The following is a 9,276-nucleotide window of genomic DNA, read 5'->3' on the forward strand; positions in this document are numbered from 1 at the left end:
CTTAATCCCCATTTTATAGATGAGGTAAGGCACAGAGAAGTTAAGTGACTTGCCCACGGTCACACAGCTGACAAGTGGCGGAGCCGGGATTCGAACCCATGACCTCTGACTCCCAAGCCCGGGCTCTTTCCACTGAGACACGTGCAGAGCTCTGTACTAGCTCTTGGGAGAGTACAATATAACAGAGTAGGTAGATGTGTTCCTTGCCCTCAAGGAGCTTCCAGTCGGGGGAGGGGGGGCTTACAGACTAGAGGGGAGTCACATAACTTCATTATGACTCAGTTTCCTTCCTGAACCTGAACTCCCTCCCACTTAGAAAGGGAGTCCCACGTCTGGCCGGGTAACCTTACATAGCTTAGTGGAAAGAGTCCTTGGTGTGTGACCTTGGGCAAGTCACTTAACTTCTCTGTGCCTTACTTACCTCATCTATAAAATGGGGATTAAGACTGTGAGCCCCACGTGGGACAACCGATTACCTTGTATCTATACCGGTGCTCGGCACATGGTAAGCGCTTAGCAATTACCATCATCATTATTATTATTATCTAACCCATAGCGAGTGTTTAACAAATACCACAGTTATTAGTATTATTGTTAATAGGTGAATTCTGATCCAGCCACATTGTGTTTGGAGTTTTTTCCTGCCTGTCACCCAGTCCTGGGAAGGCAGCAGCCAATTCAGATCCGATTCTACATCCCTTAGTAACATCCAGTAGGAATTGGAGAGACTATCTCCCTCATCTGTGAAGTTTTTATGGGGTATTAGAATTTATGGACCTCTTAAAGTCAGTCTTCGGATCTTATCAGTTTAAAAATATTATTAGAGTGGAAAAGATCATAAAAAGACCATTATTTTTATATTTCAAGCTGTTCTTCATTCAAACCCACAAGCATACATACAAACAAGCTAGTTCTGACAATTTATTTCAAGCCATTTATAACACCTTTTCCTTATTCTTTGTTTCTTTTTTTCACTGTGGCACATCAATCAATCCATCAGTCAATTGTATTTATTGAGCACTTACTGCGTGCAAAGCACGGTACTAAGCACTTAGGAGAGCACAATTTAACAGACCCTTTCCCTGCCCACGACGAACTTACAGTCTAGAGGGAGAGACAGACTTTAATATGAATAAATAAATTACGGATACGTATATCAGTTCTATGAGACCGAGCAGGGGGCATTGAAGAAAGGGAGCAAATCAGGGTGATGAGGAAGGGAAATGGAGAAAAGGAAATGAGGATATGGGTGCAGTCTCCAGAAGACAGATGAAATGTATGCGTGGCTCAGTGGAAAGAGCCTGGGCTTGGGAGTCAGAGGTCATGAGTTTGAATCCCGGCTCTGCCGCTTGTCAGCTGTGTGACTGTGTGCAAGTCACTTCTCTGTGCCTCGGTTACCTCAGGCAACTGAGGTAAAATGTAAAATGGGGATTAACAGTGAGCCTCACGTGGGACAACCTGATGGCCCTGTATCTACCCCAGCGCTTAGAACAGTGCTCTGCACATAGTAAGCGCTTAACAAATACCGACATTATTATTATATTTTGTCATTTTAAAAATTTTTTAGTGGTATCTGTTCATTCGCCCTCTCAGGATTGCAACTGGAGAGTTTCCAGTCCTCTACCAGTCTCTACTACGGGAGGGAGAGTCAAGCAGAGGCCTGTCCGTTCCATTCCGAGCTTGGCCTGTGGCTAGCGAATGGGAGGCCATCTGCTACGAGTCAAAGCTCACCCGTGCCGAGCAGCGGTGGCACGGGGGAGAGCCGAGGGCGGAGACTCGAGTTGACTGGGCCGAAGGAGGCAATGGTAAACCACTTCTGTATTTTTGCCAAGAAAACCCTACGGGAATGATTGCAGACAGGTGAAGAGTTCTGGGAGAGATGTGTCCTCGGAGTCGCTATGGGTCGGAGGTGACTCAACACCGTAAGATATTACAATTGTTAATCACTTACATCAAGCATACATCAAGTACCAACATCAAGCACTATTCTAAGTTCTGGGGTAGATGCAAGTTAATCAGAGAAGCAGCATGGCCTAGTGGAAAGAGCCCGGGCTTGGGAGTCAGAGGTCATGGCTTCTAATCCTGCCTCCGCCACTTATCAGCTAAGTGACTTTGGGCAGATCATTTAACTTCTCCGTCCCTCAGTTATCTCATCTGTAAAATGGGGATTAAGACTGTGAGCCCCACGTGGGACATCCTGATTACCCTGTATCCACCCCAGCACTTAGAACAGTGCTTGGCACATACTAAGCGCTTAACAAATACCAAAATTATTATTACTATTATTAGATCTGACACAGTTCCAGTCCCACATGGGGCTCCCAGTCTACATAGGAGAGAAAGCAGGTATTGAATCCCCATTTTGTAGCTAAGGAAACTGAAGCACAAAGAAATTATGTGACTTGCCCAAGGTCACACAGCAGACAATTGGCAGAGCCAGGATTAGAACCCAGGCCCTCTGGCTCCCAGGCCCGTGCTTCATCCTCTAGGCCACACTTAGTTGAGGGCTCTGCTTTTGTTCCACAAGAGAAAGTACCTAGAAAGCCAAACTTCTTTTTGGCTTTGGGGCTAGTAGGGGTTAAGGGGACTGGGGAAAGGGGAAATTCCTCAGAAATATCGATGTCAGAAAGTAGAACCTGGGGACTCTGAAGAGAGTATCGTGACATCGAGGTTTGGATGGTCTTTAACATCCACCTCCCCCTGTTCACAATCTTTTTTTTCTAACTTAGAGGTCAATGGACCACGCGTCCTCATTTAGCCGGGACGGTCCCGCGTGGCTGAAGGCCGCACTAAGCAATTCTTGTCTTATGCCGTCGAGTCATATCCGACCCATAGCGACAATACGGACACATCTATCCCAGAACGCCCCGCCACCCAGCTCTCCATTTGCAATCGTTCTGCTAGTGTATCCATAGAATTTTCTTGGTAAAAATATGGAATGGGTTTACCGTTTCCACCTCCTGCGCAGTAAACTCGAGTCTCCTCCCTCGACTCTCTCCCATGCCGCCGCTGCCCAGCACGGGTGAGTTTTTGGCTTGTAGCAGATGGCCTTCCGCTCGCTAGCCACTGCCCATGCTAGGAATGGAACGGACGGGCCTCCGCTCGACTCTCCCTCCGGTAGCCGAGACTGGTAGAGGAATGGAAATTCTCCAGGAGCGACCCTGAGAGGGGATACCGTGGGGCAGAGGGTAGTAAATAGGTGATGGAGAATGAAGGGAGAAGAGGGGAGGGAGATGAGACACTATGGAGGGCCTCCTGGCTCTGCCACTTGTCTGCCTTGGCAGTCACTTCACTTCCTGTAGCTCAGTTGTCACACCTGCAAAATGGGGATTCGACACCTTATTTCCCTCACTGTGAGCCCCCTGTGGGACTTGATTACCTTGTATCTATCTATCCCACCTTGGGAAGCAGCGAAAGAGCCCGAGCTTGGGAGTCAGAGGTCATGGATTCGAACCCCGGCTCCGCCACTTGTCAGCCGTGTGACTGTGGGCAGGTCACTTATCTTCTCTGGGCCTCAGTCCCTCATCTGTAAAATGGGGATGAAGACTGTGAGCCTCACATAGCACAACCCGATTCCCCTGTGTCTACCCCAGCGCTTAGAACAGTGGTCTGCCCATAGTAAGCGCTTAACAAATACCAGCATTATTATTATTAGTACAGTGCCTGAAGTATAGTAAGCACTTTTAAAGCACCATTTCAATATTATCATATCATTATCGTCATATTATATCTGCCGGGCATGAGCAGGGAGGGAGTTCCAGGTAGGAGGGAGGGTGTGAGCACCGGGTAGAGGGCAAGAGAAAAGACATCGAGGCACAGCGAGTAGGTTGGTGCTAGAAGAGCGACTTGTGTGATATGGGTTGTTCATTCATTCATTCATTCATTCATTCAATAGTATTTATTGAGCGCTTACTATGTGCAGACCACTGTACTAAGCGCTCGGAATGGACAAATCGGTTGTGGTGGGAGAGGAGTGAGAACAGCTAGGGATGAAAGAGCTGATGAGAGAGCTCCCCCGATTAGACCGTAAGCCCGTCAAAGGGCAGGGACTGTCTCTATCTGTAACCCATTTGTCCATTCCAAGCGTTTACTACAGTGCTCTGCACATAGTAAGCGCTCAATAAATACTATTGAATGAATGATGAGCACCTTGAAGTCAGTCAATTAATTGTATTTATCGAGGGCTTCTTGCGTCTGGAGCACTGTATTAAGCGCTTGGGAGAGTACAATATAACAATAAGCAGTCACATTCTGAGAAGCAGCATGATGCAGTGGATAGAGCCCGGGCCTGGGAGTCAGAAGGTCATGGATTCTAATCCCAGCTCCGCCACCTGTCTGCTGTGTGGCCTTGGGCAAGTCGCTTCACTTCTCTCTGCCTCAGTTCCCTCATCTGTAAAATGGGGATGAAAACTGTGAGCCCTGTGCGGGACAGGGTCTGTGTCTAACCCGATTTGCTCATTTCCACCCCAACGCTTAGTACAGTGCCTGCCACAAAGTAAGCGCATAACAAATACCATAATTATTCTGATTAATTCTTATCATTCCCTGCCCACAAGCTGATGACTGGGAGCTTCTGCGTGACGCCGAATTGAATAGACAACCATTGGAGATTTCGGAGGAGTGGGAAGATGCGTGCAGAACAATCGATCATATATCATCATCGATACGATGCCATCGAATCGTCATTATCATCACCACCGTTTCGGTTGTGACACCATTGAGTCAGCACCCCTAGAACTTAATTTACCTCCTCGTTGTAAATCTGTTGAGTATCCTGAAGGTCGTCTAAATCTCCCACTTTTGCAGGACTGGGTTGCCACACGCTGAAGGGAAGAAATTGAATGCATTTAATTGGCTCTTCATCTTGGATAAGGAATTCTGCTTTCGCCCCCGTGGGCTTTTGAGAAAAATCTATAACTTTGCTTTAGAAATTGGTTTCTGGAATAATTAGAGTTCCTGGGTTCTCGGTAATGATAGTTTCAGACCTCAATTTTCAACGTTATGGCACCATTACGCATAATAGAATCTAATTAGTCCTCTTAAACGCATCTTCAATGTCATCCATAAATCCAGTAGTTTTAACACCCTAGAGTCATTCATTTTCAAGAAAGAGTACAATGTGTTTATTAATTTGATCTATAGGATGATGGGAATAATGTGAAGAGAAACTCAATTTCCTTATTTTCTCTTTCTTAATTGACAGTGTGACTCTTGCCCTGGGTATTTCTGAGAGGGCTCAGTGAGATGACAGTTTTGTCCTTGGCTATTTTCGAGATTTTCCACAGATGAAATGGAGACCGATAAATAATAATAATGTTGGTATTTGTTAAGCGCTTACTATGTGCAGAGCACTGTTCTAAGCGCTGGGCTAGATACAGCGTAATCAGGTTGTCCCACATGAGGCTCACAGTTAATCCCCATTTTACAGATGAGGGAACTGAGGCCTAGAGAAGTGAAGTGACTTGCCCCAGGTCACACAGCTGACAAGTGGCAGAGCCGGGAGTCGAACCCAGAACCTCTGACTAGTGCGGACAGGAGAGTGACAGGCAGGGGGTTGAACCCAAAGGCAAATTCCATTTCAGACTTTCATCCCTTTTATCTAAAGTTCGGATGCTAAAGTCGCAGACATGCACCCTTCCTATCTGGTGTCCAACCCGCTTTGAAAAGAGTTCACGCGAAGTTAAAAATCAGGCCTTGTCAGACCCATGCATTTTTATTAGATCCTTTAAATGAAATGACTTTATTTAAAAATATGGATGATGTCAGGTTCACAGGGGACGCCACAGATGGTGAGATTTTATCCAGGTGTGAGGCTGACGAGAGGGCTGATATCCATCTGACAATCCTATCCCAACTTTGTGTACCTAAGACAGTCTCTGGCTGGGCTGATCTATTTGCTACTTGGAGTGTCTGACTTTATCTTCCACTCTGCTGCTTGGTGTCATGATCCTCTTGAAGTTTCCGCTCCTACAGAGCTGCCTCGCTTTAGATTTCCTCACAGCGGAGAGATGTACCCGCGCCTGCAATTTCCCAAATGTGCGTTACCTCAGATTATGCTCCGCTGAATCTTTAATGTGGATTTCCTTTGGTGGCACCTAGGTGAAGCTGATGAAACTGCTCAAGAAGTTGAATGGGTTGCCTTTGGTACATATAGGTCCAGTTCATTTTAATTTTGGTATTTGTTAAGCGCTTACTACGTGCGGGGCACTGTTCTAAGCGCTGGGCGGATGCAAGGTGATCAGGTTGTCCCACGTGGGGCTTGTAGTCTTCATCCGCACTTACAGATGAGGTAACTGAGGCTCAGAGAAGGTAAGTGACTTGCCCGAAGTCACGCAAGAACGGACATTATAAGGCAGCATCTCTAGACGGTAATAATTATTATTGTTATGGCATTTGGTAAGCGCTTAGTCTGTGCCAGGCACTGTACTAAGCACTGGTGTGAATGCAAGCAAATCGGGTTGGACTGGGTCGCACACGACACACACGCAACACGCAACGCAGCTGGACACGGTCTCTGCCCCATGTGGGGCTCACCGTCTCAGTCCCCATTTTACAGATGAGGTAACTGAAGCACGGAGAAGGGAAGTGACTTTCATTCATTCATTCAATAGTATTTATGGAGCGCTTACTATGTGCAGAGCACTGGACTAAGCGCTTGGAATGAACAAGTCGGCAACGGATAGAGACGGTCCCTGCCGTCTGACGGGCTTACGGTCTAATCGGGGGAGACGGACGGACGAGAGCGGTGGCGATAAATAGAGTCGAGGGGAAGAACATCTCGTAAAAACAATGGCAAAAAAAACCTGGCAGAAACTTCCCCAAGGTCACACGGCAGACAAGTGGCAGAGCGGAGATTAGAACCCATGACCTGCTGACTCCCAGGTCATGCGCTATCCCCTACGCCCTGCTGCTTCTCACGCTGTAAGCTTGTCTAGGGACGTACTTACGGCCTAGAGAAGAGTTTAAAGTCTAAAGAGGAGCTTACGGTTCAGAGATGCCCATACAATCTACATTTTAGTGAAAAGAATTTTTCCAGTTCCTTGGGCAGAAAGTTCTAACAAATCATCAATCATATTTATGGAGCACTTACTGTGTACAGAGCACTGTACTAAGCACTTGGGAGAGTACAATAATAATAATGATAATTATGATCTTTGGTTTTTATGTACCAGGCACTGTACTAAACTCTGGGGTAATAATAATAATAATAATGTTGGTATTTACTAAGCACTTACTATGTGCTAAGATCCCAGGCACTTTCGGGAGTGTGCGTGTCTCTAAGACGCGGTCAACCCTGTGTAGCAACTCTTGAGAAGCAGTGTTGTCAGTGGAAATAATAGTAATGATAATTTTGATGGTATTTGTTAAGCGCTTACTATGTGCCAAGCACTGTTCTAAGCACTGGGGTTGATACAAGGCAATCAGGTTGTCCCACGTGGGGCTCACAGTCTTCATCCCCATTTTACAGAGGAGGTAACTGAGGCACAGAGAAGTGAAGTGGATTGCCCAAGGTCACACGGCAGACACGTGGCGGAGGTGGGATTAGAACCCACGTCCTCTGACTCCCAAGACCGTGCTCTTTCCGCTAAGTCACGGTGCTTCTCAGGAACACAGGCCTGGGAGTCAGAGGTCCTGGGTTCTAATCCCAGCTCTGCCACTTGTCTGCGGTGCGACCTTGGTCAAGTCATTTAACTTCTCTGTGGCTCACTTCCCTTACCTGCCAAATGGGGATTCAAGACCTTCTCCCTCCTGCTGAGATTGTGAACCCCATGTGGGAAATTAACCACAGTATAACAACAACAATAATGATGATAACAATAATAGTTATTAGAGTATTTGTTAAGTGCTTACTATGTACCTAGCCTTGAACTAAGCACTGGGGTAGACACGAGATCATCAGGTTTCCCCTTCTGACTCACAATCCAAGTAGAAGGGAGAGCAAGCATTGAATCCCCATTTTGCAGATGAGGGAACTGAGGCACAAAGAAGTTAAATGACTTACCCAAGATCGCACAGCAGGTACATGGTGGGAATTAGAACCCGGGTCCTCTGACTCCCAGGCCCATGCTCTTTACACTACGCCACACTGATTCCACGACCTGATTATCTCGTATCTCCCTCAGCACTTAGTACGTAGTAAACGCTTAACAAATGCCACAATTATTATTGACTGAATGCGTACAACTTATGAAGATGAACAGTAAACGGACACGTTCCCCATGGGGCTCGTCGTCTAAGTCGGAGGGAGAGCAGGTATTCAATCTGCATTTGCAGATGAGAGAACTGAAGCAATATATCTATGATTCTACTTATCTATTTTGATGCTATTGATGCCTGTCTACTTGTTTCGTTTTGTTGTCTGTCTCCCCCTTCTAATAACGTTGGTATTTGTTAAGCGCTTACTACGTGCAGAGCGCCGTTCTAAGCGCTGGGGTAGATACAGGGTCATCAGGTCGTCCCACACGAGGCTCACGGTTAATCCCCGTTTTCCAGATGAGGGAACCGAGGCCCAGAGAAGTGAAGTGACTTGCCCACAGTCACACAGCTGACAAGTGGCAGAGGCGGGATTCGAACTCATGACCCCTGACTCCCCAGCCCGGGCTCTTTCCACTGAGCCACGCTGCTTCTCATAGAGTATGAGCCCGTTGTTAGGTTGGGATTGTCTCCATCTGTTGCCGAATTGCACTTTCCAAGTGCTTAGTACAGTGCTGTGCACACAGTAAGCGCTCAATAAATACGATTGAATGAATGAACGAAGCGCAGAGAAGTGAAGTGACTTGTCCAAGGTCATGTAGCAATCCATCAGTCCACCGCGGCAGCCGGGATTAGAACCCGGGGCCTCTGACTCGGAGGCCCATGCTCTTTCCAGGAGTCCGCGCCGTCTGCAAGCGCTCAGTACGGTGGCCTGGTAGATAGAACACGGGCCCGGGAGCCAGAAGGACCTTAGTTCTAATCCCAGCTCCTCCACTTGTCTGCTTTGTGATCTTGGGCGAGTCACTTAAGTTCTCCGTGCCTCAGTTACCTCATCTGTAAAATGGGGATTAAGACCGAAAGTCCCGTAGGGGACAGGGACTGTGTCCGACCTGATTACTCGTATCTACCCCAGAGCTTGAACAGTTCCTGACCCATACTAAGCGCTTAACAGATACCATCAAAAAAAGAAAGCACTCAATAAATACCCCTGATTGATTGATTGTCTCCTAAAATAGGTTCTCCAACAATCTCTAGAACGGTGCCAGGGCCAGCCATTAAGCCCCGGATCCCCGTTCTGGAATG

The 9,276-nt window shown here is 47.1% G+C and overlaps 1 non-coding gene across 1 annotated transcript; it reads left to right on the plus strand.

Annotated features, from left to right (window-relative positions):
• The first annotated feature begins 1,583 nt into the window (after positions 1-1,583).
• Positions 1,584-1,721, plus strand: LOC114809416. The gene has a single exon (XR_003757201.1). It is a non-coding gene; the product is annotated as a small nucleolar RNA SNORA7 (small nucleolar RNA).
• Positions 1,722-9,276: the final 7,555 nt, after the last annotated feature.

The sequence above is a fragment of the Ornithorhynchus anatinus genome, chromosome 2, assembly GCF_004115215.2.
Source record: "Ornithorhynchus anatinus isolate Pmale09 chromosome 2, mOrnAna1.pri.v4, whole genome shotgun sequence".
In the NCBI taxonomy this organism is placed as follows: domain Eukaryota; kingdom Metazoa; phylum Chordata; class Mammalia; order Monotremata; family Ornithorhynchidae; genus Ornithorhynchus; species Ornithorhynchus anatinus.